The sequence below is a fragment of the Mus musculus genome, chromosome 4 (assembly GCF_000001635.26).
Source record: "Mus musculus strain C57BL/6J chromosome 4, GRCm38.p6 C57BL/6J".
NCBI classification, from domain to species: Eukaryota; Metazoa; Chordata; class Mammalia; order Rodentia; family Muridae; genus Mus; species Mus musculus.
The window spans coordinates 26634267-26647548 of record NC_000070.6 but is presented as its reverse complement, the minus strand read 5'-3'; the positions used below and the strand labels follow the sequence as shown (position 1 = coordinate 26647548).

Sequence of the window (13282 nt, the reverse complement as noted above, 5' to 3'; positions counted from 1 at the left end):
AATACCAAAATCAAAATGTAAGCACTCACAAATGTATGTGTGTACCAATATCTATGATTAACATAGATTTAAAATTCTTCAATAAAATTCTTGCAGTATCCTATATCAAAAAGATGATCCATTATAACCAAATAGACTTTACTGCAAAGATATAGAAATGTCTCAGCATACCCAAGTCAATTAATATGATAAATCATTATAAGTAGTCTTAAAGAAAGAAATTACATGATAATTTCAATACATGCACAAAATACTTTAATAAATTTCAACATGGCTTCATGGTGAAACTAATTCAAAACATGTACAAAAATTTCAATAAATTCTAAGATGTAGTCATGATTAAGGTACCAGATAGTTTAGAACTAGAGTGTCATGTAGGACAACTCCAGAGCAAATATTATACTAAAATATAGAAGCAAGCCCATTAAAACCAGGAGCAATACTGGACTGTCCAATAACTTTACTCATTTCCAATATAATGTTGAATCAATATCTGGAGTACTAATGCATGAAGAGAAAGAAATTTAAGTGGAATACATTGAGAGCAATGTCAAATTAGTTCTATTTGTAAGATAATATACATTAGAGATTGCCGCAGACCCTCTGGGCCCCTTTGTCTGCATGGAACAGATCTCTGGTTGTGGGTGGGCAAAGTGTCGTATGAATGACAGATAGATGCACACAGGAAAGGTTATGTAGAATCTGAATGTATTTTGTCAAATAGAACATCAAACTTTTTATACAGAAGACAATAAGAAAGTTGGGTGACATACCCGCAAGGTACAAATGAGATTACCGGATGCTTAATGACTCTTACACAGAACAGAGGAATGAAAACGCAAAGACGGGAAGGAACTGGGCAATAAAAATAACTGAGACAAAGTCAGCCCTATCTAAGGTCAGCTATAGTCTTAGAAGCCAGCATTATGAACTAACCAGTACCCCGGAGCTCTTGACTCTAGCTGCATATATATCAAAAGATGGCCTAGTCGGCCATCACTGGAAAGAGAGGCCCATTGGACTTGCAAACTTTATATGCCCCAGTACAGGGGAACACCAGGGCCAAAAAGGGGGAGTGGGTGGGCAGGGGAGTGGGGGGTGGGTGGATATGGGGGACTTTTGGTATAGCATTGGAAATGTAAATGAGCTAAATACCTAATAAAAAATGGAAAAAAAAAAAAAAAGAAGCCAGGCGTGAGGTCTTTACACTCTTAGGGCAAGGGCTTTCACAGCCAAGTCATGGTTCTAACTAGGAAGTTCTCTTCTAGCTAACCATCTCTTGAATAATGCAATACTCTAAAACCACAGCCCGATCTACTTCCTAAACCATTGTAAATTCCTGTATATGGGAGCGACTTGGATTTTATTCTAAGTGATAGTGTAATACCAGAGGCAATTCTGAATGTCACTGAACAGGCAACATTCTTCCTGAATTTCCAAGCCCATGGTCTTGCTCAAGGACTTTCTAGGACTGTTGGAACACTGGTGAAGGCTTTAGCTATGTCAGAATTCAATCTTAAAAGGCACTTATAATAGGATAATACTAAAAGAGAGCACATGGATCCATACTGTAGACTAACACGGGAATGGAAAATTAATGTATGGGTTAGAGAGAACGCCACACTCCAGGAGTAAGTTTCTGTGAAACTCTTCTGCCTTGTGAGTAGCTTCCAAGCCTGAGCCTGTCAAGCTAACTCGGCTGGAGTGCGTGGCAAGAGATTCTCAAAATTCCATCACAAAACTTTTTAAATGATCAACAACATTTAAGCAACACAACATGATATAAAGTCAATTTACAAAATGCACTGAAAAAGAGACACGATTCCTGTTGTGGATTGGTTCTAATGCTACTTGTGATAATTCAGCCCCCAAAATTACATGGAATAGGTATATCTTCCTATAAGATGCTGAGGGTTCCTTCCCCCAGTTGACTTTGGTAAATAAAGTTGATGGCTGCCCATAGCAGGGCAAGAAGACAAAAGCAGGAATTTTAGGTTATTAGGCAGGGATGCAGGAAAGGAGGAGAATTACCATTGCCAAGAAAGGAATAAGATGCTCGATTGAGAACTGTAGAAGGAAGAGTGTATGTTTAAGAGCTGGGGAAGAGAGTTTTCAGCCCCCTGCCCCATTGGGCCTGGTGTAGCAAAGATGGAATATAAATTTTAGTAAGTAATGATTCAGGAGTATAGGAGGGGTGGCATTAGCAAAGTGGAATTTTGGGAGTGGCCCAACCATTTAGCTGATTAGTCATGTTAAATATAAACCTCTGTGTTTGTGTGTGTGTGTGTGTGCATTCATGTGTCATTCATTCAAGAACACAGAGCATTTGGGCAAGCAATGAGGAACTCGCACTAACCTACTACTTCTACAAATTCCATAGATATTCATATTAGCTTTAAGGAAAATAAGGATTATGCCTGACTTAGGAGGTAAAATAACTCTATAATGAACACTTTAAATTCTGAATACAAAGAACAGTGCTAGATGATTGTCATTCTATATCTCGAAACATTTTACAAAGCCATAGTAATGAAAGCAATATGATACTGACACAAAAACAGACATGTGGAGCAATGCAACAAAATCAAAGACCCAAGAATGAGAGAACATAAACCTTAGCCACATTATATTAGACAAAGTTGACAAAAATGTACATTAGAGAAGAGATAGTTTCCTTAACAATGGTGTATGAAAAATCAAGTGTCTAAATCTAGAAGAATGGTGTTATATCTATATCTTACTCTGAGTAGACAAAAGCACTAATGTGAAACATGGAACACTGAACCTGCTTAAATAATTTTAAAATTAAATATCTTTATCTGGATACTTTAAGTGAAGTTATACCACTTGGGGTAATAATGCTCCCCATCAAAGCTATAGAATAACAAACCCACAGCACCAGGCATGAGGAATCCCCATTTTCAGGGGAGTCCAAAAGATACCCAAATCAACACAGATTATTGCTCTTACCCTTTGTTGCCCCTAAATTTGAAAGTAAGTCCCTATTGCTAGTGGCATCATACACTGGACATAGGATTTAATCTGAAACCCTCTTCCTTGAGAACTATATTTTATAGTACAAGAAGGTGCTATGAAAACTGACAAAGGAGAGAACCAACCAATAGTCCTACCAAGCTGTGAAACCTATAAACCACAACATTTACTAGCATGGCAAAGTTACACCTTCGTGTACAATAATGGTAACCCTAACTTGCCAGTAACCAAAATATAGATAATTGAACATAATACCCACTCAACAGGAAGAAATTATGCCTGGTACTGGAGACCTAGGTGACTATCCAAGGCTAGTGTGATCATGAATCTTAAGAACTTTTCTTATCACTTACGAGCTCATCCTAATTTCCTAACTGTATTCTAATCATTATATCTACAAGTAAGTGTTTATCTTATCTCTCATCAAAGAATTTTTTTTGCAAAAATTTCTCATTACAGAAAATCACAACTAGACAAGATGCAGAACACAACTGATCATGAGATTTCCAGTCATAAAGCACGTCTAAAATTCAATTCCTGCATCTAAGACGGGTGACATTGTGGAAGAACAGTATTATGATTGTTCTTAGTGCCAACTTGACAGAAATTAGGATAACCTGAAGAAGAAGCTTCACCCATAACTGGGAAGAGAGGCCCCTAGGTCTTGCAAACTTTATATGCCCCAGTACAGGGGAACACCAGGGCCAAGAAGTGGGAGTGGGTGGATAGGGGAGCAGGGCAGGGGGAGGGTATAGGGGATGTGTGGGATAGCATTTGAAATGTAAATGAAGAAAATATCTAATAAAAAAATGGAAAAAGAAAAAACAAAGCAAAACAAAACAAAAAAAGTAGAGGTTTCACCTGATAAAATGTCCCAAATGTTTTTATTGCTGTTCCATTCAAATTATGAGCTGCACTTCCTAATTTTTTTTTGGTTGTTTTATTAGATATTTTCTTCATTTACATTTCAAATGTTATCCTCAAAGTCCCCTAAGTGTTTTCAGAAGGAAGTTTATATCACCATTTGTTTGCTTGGACCTTAACCTTGCAATATGAATTTGCTCTGTTCTTGCTCCTACTGATGATGATATTTTCCACATGGTAGATTCAGTATTCTCAACTTTCCATTGCAGAATTGGGAATAATGACTTTCCAGAAACTTCATCAAGTTTCTATCTATATTGGTACTACTGAGGCATACCACTGTTGTACAGAGCAGTCTCTTACCAGTACTCACTCCCCAATAAGAGACAGCTGTTTTCACACTACTTTGACTGCTGAAGCACTCATCAAGTTCTCAGTGTCTAACATGTGACTTTGCCCATTGTTACTATTTTAATGTATACACATCTCTTTTGCTTTTTCCTCTAGAACACCTGACTTAAGAAGGAAGCTTTTAAAAGCTAGGGAATTGCTAAGAGATTATATCTCCTAAAAACAACAGGGAAAATTTTCCACAATAACTTAACAATATGGCTTCATGAACAAGATGTAACAATAACAACATCAGTAGACATGCTAATATATATAGAAACAATTTCATGAGTGCTAACCCTTAACCAAAGAACTATTGGAAACTGGGATGTTGAGAACATGAGAAGTAATCTACTCCAGGAAAGAGCTCCTTATTGGTTTCCCAAATGCTATGTAGTTAGAACTGAAGTCATAGAAATGCAATAATCCTAAATGAACACAGTGGGTCATATTTATGTATGTATGTATTTGTGTGTGTGTGTATGTGTGTGTGTATGTGTGTATGTGTGTGTGTGTGTGTGTGTGTATGTGTGTGTGTGTGTGTGTGTGTGTGTGTGTGTGTGTGTGTGTGTGTTAATAACAAAGAAACAGCCCAAGAATTTGAGGAGGGAGGGGCAGTGAGAATGTTGTAATTATATTTTAATTAAAAAATGATCAAAAACAAATAAACAAACAAAGATACAAGACACTAAAAATCAGGGACCAGGTAAACTTGGTATGTAGTCATTAATGATATTGAGAACTGTAGACACATGAGGTTTTGTGTTTTATGTGTTTTAATATCTTCCTCTTTTATCCCAATTCTTGTTTAATGTTTTTCAATGCATTTCTCTGTATTTTTTGTATATATAGGACCTCTTTTTTTCTGCTTCTTCTATTCCAAATTAAGGTGTTTTATGTTGTATGATATAAATTTTCTTCCTTTTATCTTTTTACACTTATTGTATTTATTTCTATCTCTATGGGCTTCTATCATATTTCTGTCTTATATCAGCATGATCTGTTTGTATTGAGGAACATTTTAAATTTCAGTAAATGAAATGCTATTTCATCTCTACTTCTTCCAACATTGTCTTCCAATTTGCACCTGAATATGTTGTTAGTCAATAAAATATAATTATTGGATATATGTATATACACACATGACTACATATCAAGTTTACCTGGTCCCTGTTTTTTAGTAGCTTCTTTCCTCAAATTCATGGTCTCTGTTTCTTTGTTATTATTACACACACACACACACACACACACACACACACACACACACACACACACACATATACCCACTCACTCACATAAATACATATATAAACATAACCTGCTGTGTCCATTCAGGATTGTTACATGTATACCTTCAGTTCTTACTACATTGGAGATATATTGTTATAGTGATCTGCCACTATAAAAACCAAAAGAAACCAGATTCTCCATTAACATTCTCTCAGACTGAAGGAAGTTCATAGGGGTAATGAGTCTCACAGGTTCCTGGAGTCTCTCCACAAGGCTATATATCAGTAAACAATTGTTATGGGAAGAAAATTACACCTGTGTAGCTTCCTGAAAGTTGTTTAGCATACTCCAGCAATACATCTTTTAATATACATTATGAACATGACCAGCTGGGAGTAGGAGTGGGGCTTTTTGGTGGAGAGGTTTTTTTTTTTTTAATTTGTTTATTTCATTTGTTTACATTTCAAATGTTGTCCCCTTCCCAGTCTCCCTACCTTAAAACCCCTATCCTATCCCCGTCCCCTTTGCCTCTATGAGGATGCTTCTCCACCCAACCACCCACTCCTACCTCACCCTTCTAGCATCCCCCTACTCTGGGGCATCAAGCCTCCTAAGGACCAAGGGCCTCCCCTCCCATTGGTTCCAGATAAAGCTATCCTCTGCCATGTATGCAGCTGAAGCCATGGTTTCCTTGATGTTATACTTTTTGGTTGTGGTTTAGTCCCTGAAAGCACTGGGTAGTCCAGTTAGTTTGTTGACTCTGACAAGCCTTAGCAACCAGGGACACTCTCCCATTCCCAGGTAACAATGCAGAGCCAGGGATCAATGCAAAAGCAAGAGGAATTTATTGTTCTAGCACACTGGGGTTGTCATACATCCAAAGGAAGGGTGTCAACCACTGGCAGCCCATTTTTTATACAGTTTTCAGGAGGTAGAATAGAGCAACAGCCACTAGGCACAATGTTATTGGCAGAGCAGTGTGACTTTTAAACTGATTAGTCATCAGGGAATGAGGTGGTAATGACTTCTCTTGTCTGTAGGTGACCCAACCTTTAGTCTTCGCTGAGGTTTTTGAGGAATGTAATCCAGGAAGGAAGAGGTGTCTACCATAGATCTCCTCTCCTTTTAGGAAAGGAGAGACCTTTATGCTCTGGGGTCTGGTGCAATTTTCCAAATGCCCTGAGCTTGACCTCCTCAAGTTGATATTGTTCTTCCTATGGGGTTGCTTTCTTAAGTAATTCTTTGAAACACAAAGATGTACCCAAGTGAATGTCTTTGGAATCTGCTGTAACTCTCTTTCTCTAAGTTGAAGAGAATTAGAGTCCCATAGAATGAGTCTCAAATTGGGACAGTCATTGGTGACCATTTTCTCAGTCTCTGCTTTATCTTTATCCTTGTGCATCTTGTAGACAGGACACCTTTTTGGGAGAAGGTATTGTGGGTGGGTTTCTGTCCTTATTTCTCCACTGGGAGTCTTGTCTGGCTACAGGAAGTAACTAGGTTTCTCAGCTATATAGACACTCCTATAGATTCTCAAGGGCCTCATGCCCTCCCAGGTCTCTGGCAAATTCTAGAGATTGCTTCCCCCATCTCCCTTCTCTCCCCCACCCCTGCTATCCCTTCATTTGATCCCTTCCCCCACTCATCTCCCCATCAGCTTTTCCACCCAGTTCCCTCCTTCCATCAACTTCTGATTTTGTTTGTTTGTTTGTTTCTTTCTTTCTTTCTCCTTCTGAGAAAGACTCAACCATCATTCCTTGGACTCTCCTTGCTATTTGACTTCTTTGATTCTGTTGATTATAGCCTGACTATCCTGTATTTTATGGTTCTATCCACTTATAAATGAGTGTGTACCATGTATCTTCTTTTGGATCTGGGTTACCTCACTCAGGATGATATTTTCTAGTTCCACCCATTTTCATGCAGATTTTATGATGTTCCTGTCTTTAATGGCTGGGTAGTATTCTACTGTGCGAATGAACCACATTTTCTTTATCTATTCTTCAGTTTAGGGACATCTAAGTTTTTTCAAATTTCTGGCTATTACAAATAAAGCTGCTATGAACATAGGTGAGCAAGTGTCCTTACAGGATGATGGTGCACCTTTTGAGTATCTGCCCAGGAGTGCTACAGCTGGGTCTTGAGGTAGAACTATTCCCAACTGCCCCAAATTCAGATTTATCTCATGAGCAAGAAACAATCCCTGACACTATTAATGATACTCAATTATGCCTACAGTCAGGAACCTACCATAACTGTACTCTGAGGGGCTCCACCCTGCAGTCAATGGAAAAAGATGTACAGACTCACATCCAAACATTAAATAGAGCTCAGGGAGTTTTACTATAGATTTGGGAGAAGGATTGAGGATCCCAATGAAGACAGGGACTCCACAGGGAGACAAACACAATAAACTACCTTGAACCCTTGCAGGTTTACAGAGCCTGAATCACCAATCAAAGAACAAGCATGGACTGGACCTACATCCCCTGCACATATGTGGCAGATGCACAACTTGGTCTCCATTTGAGTTCCCCAACACCAGGAGCAGGGGCTGTCCCTGAGACTGTTGCCTCCCTACCTGCCTCTGTATCCTGTACCCTTAAATGAAGATCCTTGTCTGGCTTCAGTGGGAGAGGATGTGCCTGGTCCTTTAGCATCTTGCTGTGTGTTGTTGGGGAGGGGTGGTGAAACCCAGTGGTGTCATCTCTTCTGGTAAGAGAAAGGGAAGTTGGAATGGAGGAGGACTTGTGTGAGAGGGGACTGGGTTGATATTGTATTCCAATATGAATGAATGGATGGATGGATGAATGAATGAATGATTGAATAAATTTAATTAATTAATTAACTAATTATTAATTAATTTTAAGAAAAAGAATAAGACTCCCTAGGACAAGACATACAGAATTTTCAAATGCAATACATTATCCTCTATATACAACACAATGAAAAGCCAATAGAATAGGAATACATAAGTAGAATTACTGCACTGTTTATTTTTATTTTTATTTTTATTTCAGATGTGTAAGACTGGTTAAAAAAACATTTCAGGGTGAAACATTCTATAGTTTTATGAATGAATGCCTGTGGATTGATATCTATATGCAGGTGAGGGCGGGCACAAGATAAGGTAAGAGCCTGTGATTGGGCAGTGAGAAGGGTTTGTGGGCTGAGAATTTTAGAGGTGAGTACAGAGAGTATAGAGAGATGGAAGAAGAGATGGGGAGGAAGAAACAAGATGGAACCTATAGGAGAGGAAGAGGAGCCAGAACCACAAATTCCTGAGAGCTTTAAGTATCAGGGATTTCTTAGATAGATGATTAAATAATAAGTAGGATGTGTTTGCCCCATTTAGGTGTGTAGCTTATGTTTATATCAGTTGAGATTTGAGTTCATTTGTGTGGGTGTTTTATGGCTTTAGAGTTTACTAATATAAATCTGACTAATAAGTTCCATCCCTCTAGAGTTTTGATTTTACTGGGTTACAGGGATTTGTAATAGCTACATGGGCAGTCACTGCATGGGGCTATGGAGGCACTGTGGTCACCGGGGGCTGAGAGTAGCTGGCTATAGCAGAGGATGTTGCATTTTTAAATATTTCCAGCAACAAATATCTAAGTGACATTTTGAACATTCCAGGTTAAAACGTTTATAATTTTACTCTAAAGAAATTTGTGGATTGGAGCTAAATAATAACAACAACATAACCAGTTTTTCGAAATTTCTCTGATTTTATGGGACACAGGACTGAAATAAAAGACAGTATCCTAACGATGTCAGCTATGACTCCAAAATTGAAATTAAGGAAAACCTCCTGCCAGTCCTGGTATTAATACATTGCGCTCTTTTCTCAACTTTATGTATTTTCACTGACATTTCTTCCAAGTTATTTCTCATGAGAAAAAAAGGAGTTATGTCATCCCCCAAAAAAGTGAGTCAAAGTATTTGAGCACACAGGAGTACCATTCCATCCATGAGTAGATGGAAGTAGTTCTATTTTGAACAAGCCAGATGCTATACATTTTCTGGAATGGGTCAGGATTCCAGATCTTTAATGAGTCTTCCTGCTAAGCTGAACATCTGTTTATAATATATTGTACACTTGCTAGTAACTGTAAGAATGCTGAAGCTATTACGGTATCTTGATGGCATTTTTGAGTAGTATGCACACAAGAAAGATGCTGAATTGAAACAATGAACAGAGATCAGTACTCAACCACAAACCACACATGCACCTCCTTTTTTAAATTCCTATTTTCCTTTGTTAATTTCATAAAATATTTGACACTATTTCAAGAAAATATTCTATTTTTATACCTGAATTGATTAACAAATGAAAATGTATAGGGAAAATATTTTCTCTGTGTAAAATATATTCTAATCTTTAAGTATTACTTATTCCTTGATATATATTTTCTTTATTTTTCTCCGGATCACACAATTTGTAAAATAATAAGTATGAGTTAGAAACAACCTGTAGAACACAATAAATGGTCAGTTATGTGAATTGATTTGTTAGTTAAACTTTCATCTTCTATGTCAGTATATGTCTGATAATTTACCAAATTTCAATTTTTTTAAATTCTATCTTGTATCTCTATATAGTACATGAAAATTTGTATGTTTCTATGACAGACATTCAGTTATTGTAATGAATATGAAAGGAATAAAATCTATGGTTTTTGTAAATTGAAATTAAGTTTACTTCTAAAATACTCCATTATTCTTATCAACTCCATTATTAATTTAATACCACAGATTCAGAACGGTGAGGATACAATTACTGTCTCAAGAAATCCTCACTAAAGACAATTAATTAATTAATTAATTAATTAATTAAGATTCAATTAATTGAGTCTGTATACTGGGGAATCCTAACATTCTGAAAAAATAAGCTTGTAATAGTCCTCCAAATTTTAAGAGAAAGATGGTTTAACACTAGCACAGAATATTGCACCATTTTCTGACATTTATGGAACATTTGAGAATATGTTGTTATTATTGTTGAATTTAACTCATTAAAAACATATTATAAGCACTAAAATTAAATGATTGAATCAAAATCTCAAGGATTTTTTTTGCCTAATGGTGATCATAGACTTAGACATCAAAATCAGTGTTGTATAGATCTATGAAATGTATTTGTCAAAGTGATTAAAAGCTTCTCAGATGAATGTGTGTGTGTTTAAATATCCTTGGCCATATATATATATATATATATACATATATATATATATATATAATTTTATATTATTCTACATTAATAATTCAAAAGAGTTCAGTATATTATTCATTTGACCCATGGGTGACATGAAAACAAACAGGAATATATGATATATTAAAATATTTGTTCTGTGTGTCTTATTTAATCTACTATTTATGACGATAAACTGAATAAAATATAACAGCTTATAAGCACATGCTGTTGATAAAATGTTTCTATGTACATGTGTATGTGTTTGTTTGTCTGTATGTTCATGCACATCTGCATACAGGTAATCATCTGTGTGATATAATTTTTTAAAATGACCCAAAATGGATAATGAGCAGAAACAAAGAAAAAAAACTGAAAGTAGATTACTGACATTAAAGTTAGTCTTCACCAGGGTGCTCTCTTAAAGGATTAATATGTTCTAGGACATGAAACTCTGTGGAACAAATATCTAGCATGACCTGACATGAGTATAGGTTCTAGTCTATCTACATGTACAATTTTTCTATCTTTAATATTATCATGGAAATTTTATTACTATTTAATTCACAGATTTAGCTCTCTGACTAGAAAAAACGTTATATATTATTCTTATCATAAGCTTTTATGATCATTAAAAAGAGACTAGATTGCAATCTGCTGATGATTATTGAAATTAGACTTGTGTAATTATTGATAATTTTCATTGAAAGTTTAAACAGAGGGCAATAGGCATACTCATTTCTATAATTCAGTATAGTGTTTTGTTTTCTGTGTTTTTTTTTAGGTTAAACTGGATTCACATATTCTCTAAGTGGATATTTTTAGATTTGGAGTTGTCTTTGAAAAGAATAGAAATGAGGTAATGTTTAGTATGCAAGTGATACTGAAAAAACTCAGCGCTGGGAATGGTCTTTCAACTCCCCTTCCTGGAAGACACATATAACAGTGCACAGAACACATTATAAATAATTCTATTGGCCCATGCCTCTGTCTATGCTGTCAAGAAAGGAAGAATGGAAACAGACCAAATGGACCAATAAACAGAAATGTCCCAAGTAAAGGTTTGGCAAGATTTCACTAGTGTTAAGCTTCCTTTGCCTCTTTATATGTTTTTTGTTTCTTTGTTTTGCTTTGTTGTTTGTTTTAGAATGGAGAAAGTCATTCCCAATATCTCTCTTTCTTCCTTAAATTTTTTAACTATTTTTTTATTACTTTTATTTTATTTTTTTTACTGTCCAGTGGTTATCCACTCCTGGTCTTCTTTCCCTTCCCACAGTTCTTCATCCTATTCCTCCCCCCCCCCCTGTCTCCAAGAGTTTGTTCCCGCCAACACACTCCACTCCCTAGAGGCTCAAGACTCTGAGGCCAGACTAGGCAATCCCTGTGCATTTGTGTCTGGGTGGGCCTCAGACCTGCTCCTGTATGCTACCTTGTTGGTGTCTCAGTATATGAGAAATCTCAGGGATCCAGGCTAGTTGAGACTACTGGTCTTTTATGGGGTCACCCTTCTCCTTAGCTAATTACAGCATTTTAATAATTCCAACACATAGGTCCATGACTTCAGGCCAATGGTTGGGTGTAAGTATCTGCATCAGTCTTAGTCAGCTGCACGATTGGCCTCCTGAAAGACGGTCCTGCTAGGCTCCTGTCTGTAAGCACACTATAGTATTAAAAATAGTGTCAGGCCTTGGTGTCCCCTCATGAGATATATCACATTTTAGGCTGTCTTTCCTGTTACCTCTTCTGCATTTTTGTCCCTGTAGTTCTTTGAGACAGAAACAAATCTGGGTCTGAGTTTTTGACTGTGGGATGGCAACACCATTCCTCCACTTGATGCCCATTTATTTATTTATTTATTTATTTACTTATTTACTTATTTTTATTAGATATTTTCCTTATTTACATTTAAAATGTTATCCCCTTCCTTAGTTTCCCTTCCGAAAGTCCTTTATCCCCTTTCCTCTCCCCCTGCTCACCAACCCACCAACTCCCACGTCCTGGCTCTGGCATTCCCCTATACTGGGGCATAGAACCTTCACAGGAACAAGGGCCTCTCCTCCCATTGATATCCGACTAGGCCATCCTCTGCTACATATGCAGCTAGAGCCATGAGTCCCACCATGTGTTTTCTTTGATTGGTGGTTTAGTCCCAGGGAGCTCTGGGGGTAATCATTAGTTCACATGTTCTTCCTCCTATGGGGCTGCAAACCCCTTCAGCTCCTTGGGTACTTTCTCTAGCTCCTTCATTGGGGACCCAGTGCTCTGTCAAATATATGTCTGTGAGCATCCACTTCTGTATTTGTCAGGCACTGATAAAGCCTCTTAGGAGACAGCTATATCAGGCTCCTGTCAGCAAGCTCTTGTTGGCATCAGCAATAGTGTCTTGGTTTGGTGGCTATTTATGTGGTGTATCCCCAGGTGGGGCAGTCTCTGGATAGTCATTTCTTCAGTCTCTACTCTGAACTTTGTGTCTGTAACTCCTTTCACAGGCATTTTATTCCCCCTTCTAAGAAGGATAGAAGTATCCATAATTTTGTCTTCCTTCTTCTTGAGTTTCATGTGTTTTGGAAATTATATCTTGGGTATTCTAGGTCTCTGGGCTAATATTCA

At 37.1% G+C, this 13282-nt stretch overlaps 1 long non-coding RNA gene across 1 annotated transcript in view; it reads left to right on the top strand.

Moving 5' to 3' along the window:
* 4930548K13Rik (RIKEN cDNA 4930548K13 gene) overlaps nt 1-11729 on the top strand; it is a 69630-nt gene extending 57901 nt beyond the window's left edge. Inside the window, exon 3 of the long non-coding RNA NR_040656.1 lies at nt 11457-11729. This is a non-coding gene — a long non-coding RNA (RIKEN cDNA 4930548K13 gene). The remainder of the gene's footprint in view (nt 1-11456) is intronic.
* Nucleotides 11730-13282: the final 1553 nt, after the last annotated feature.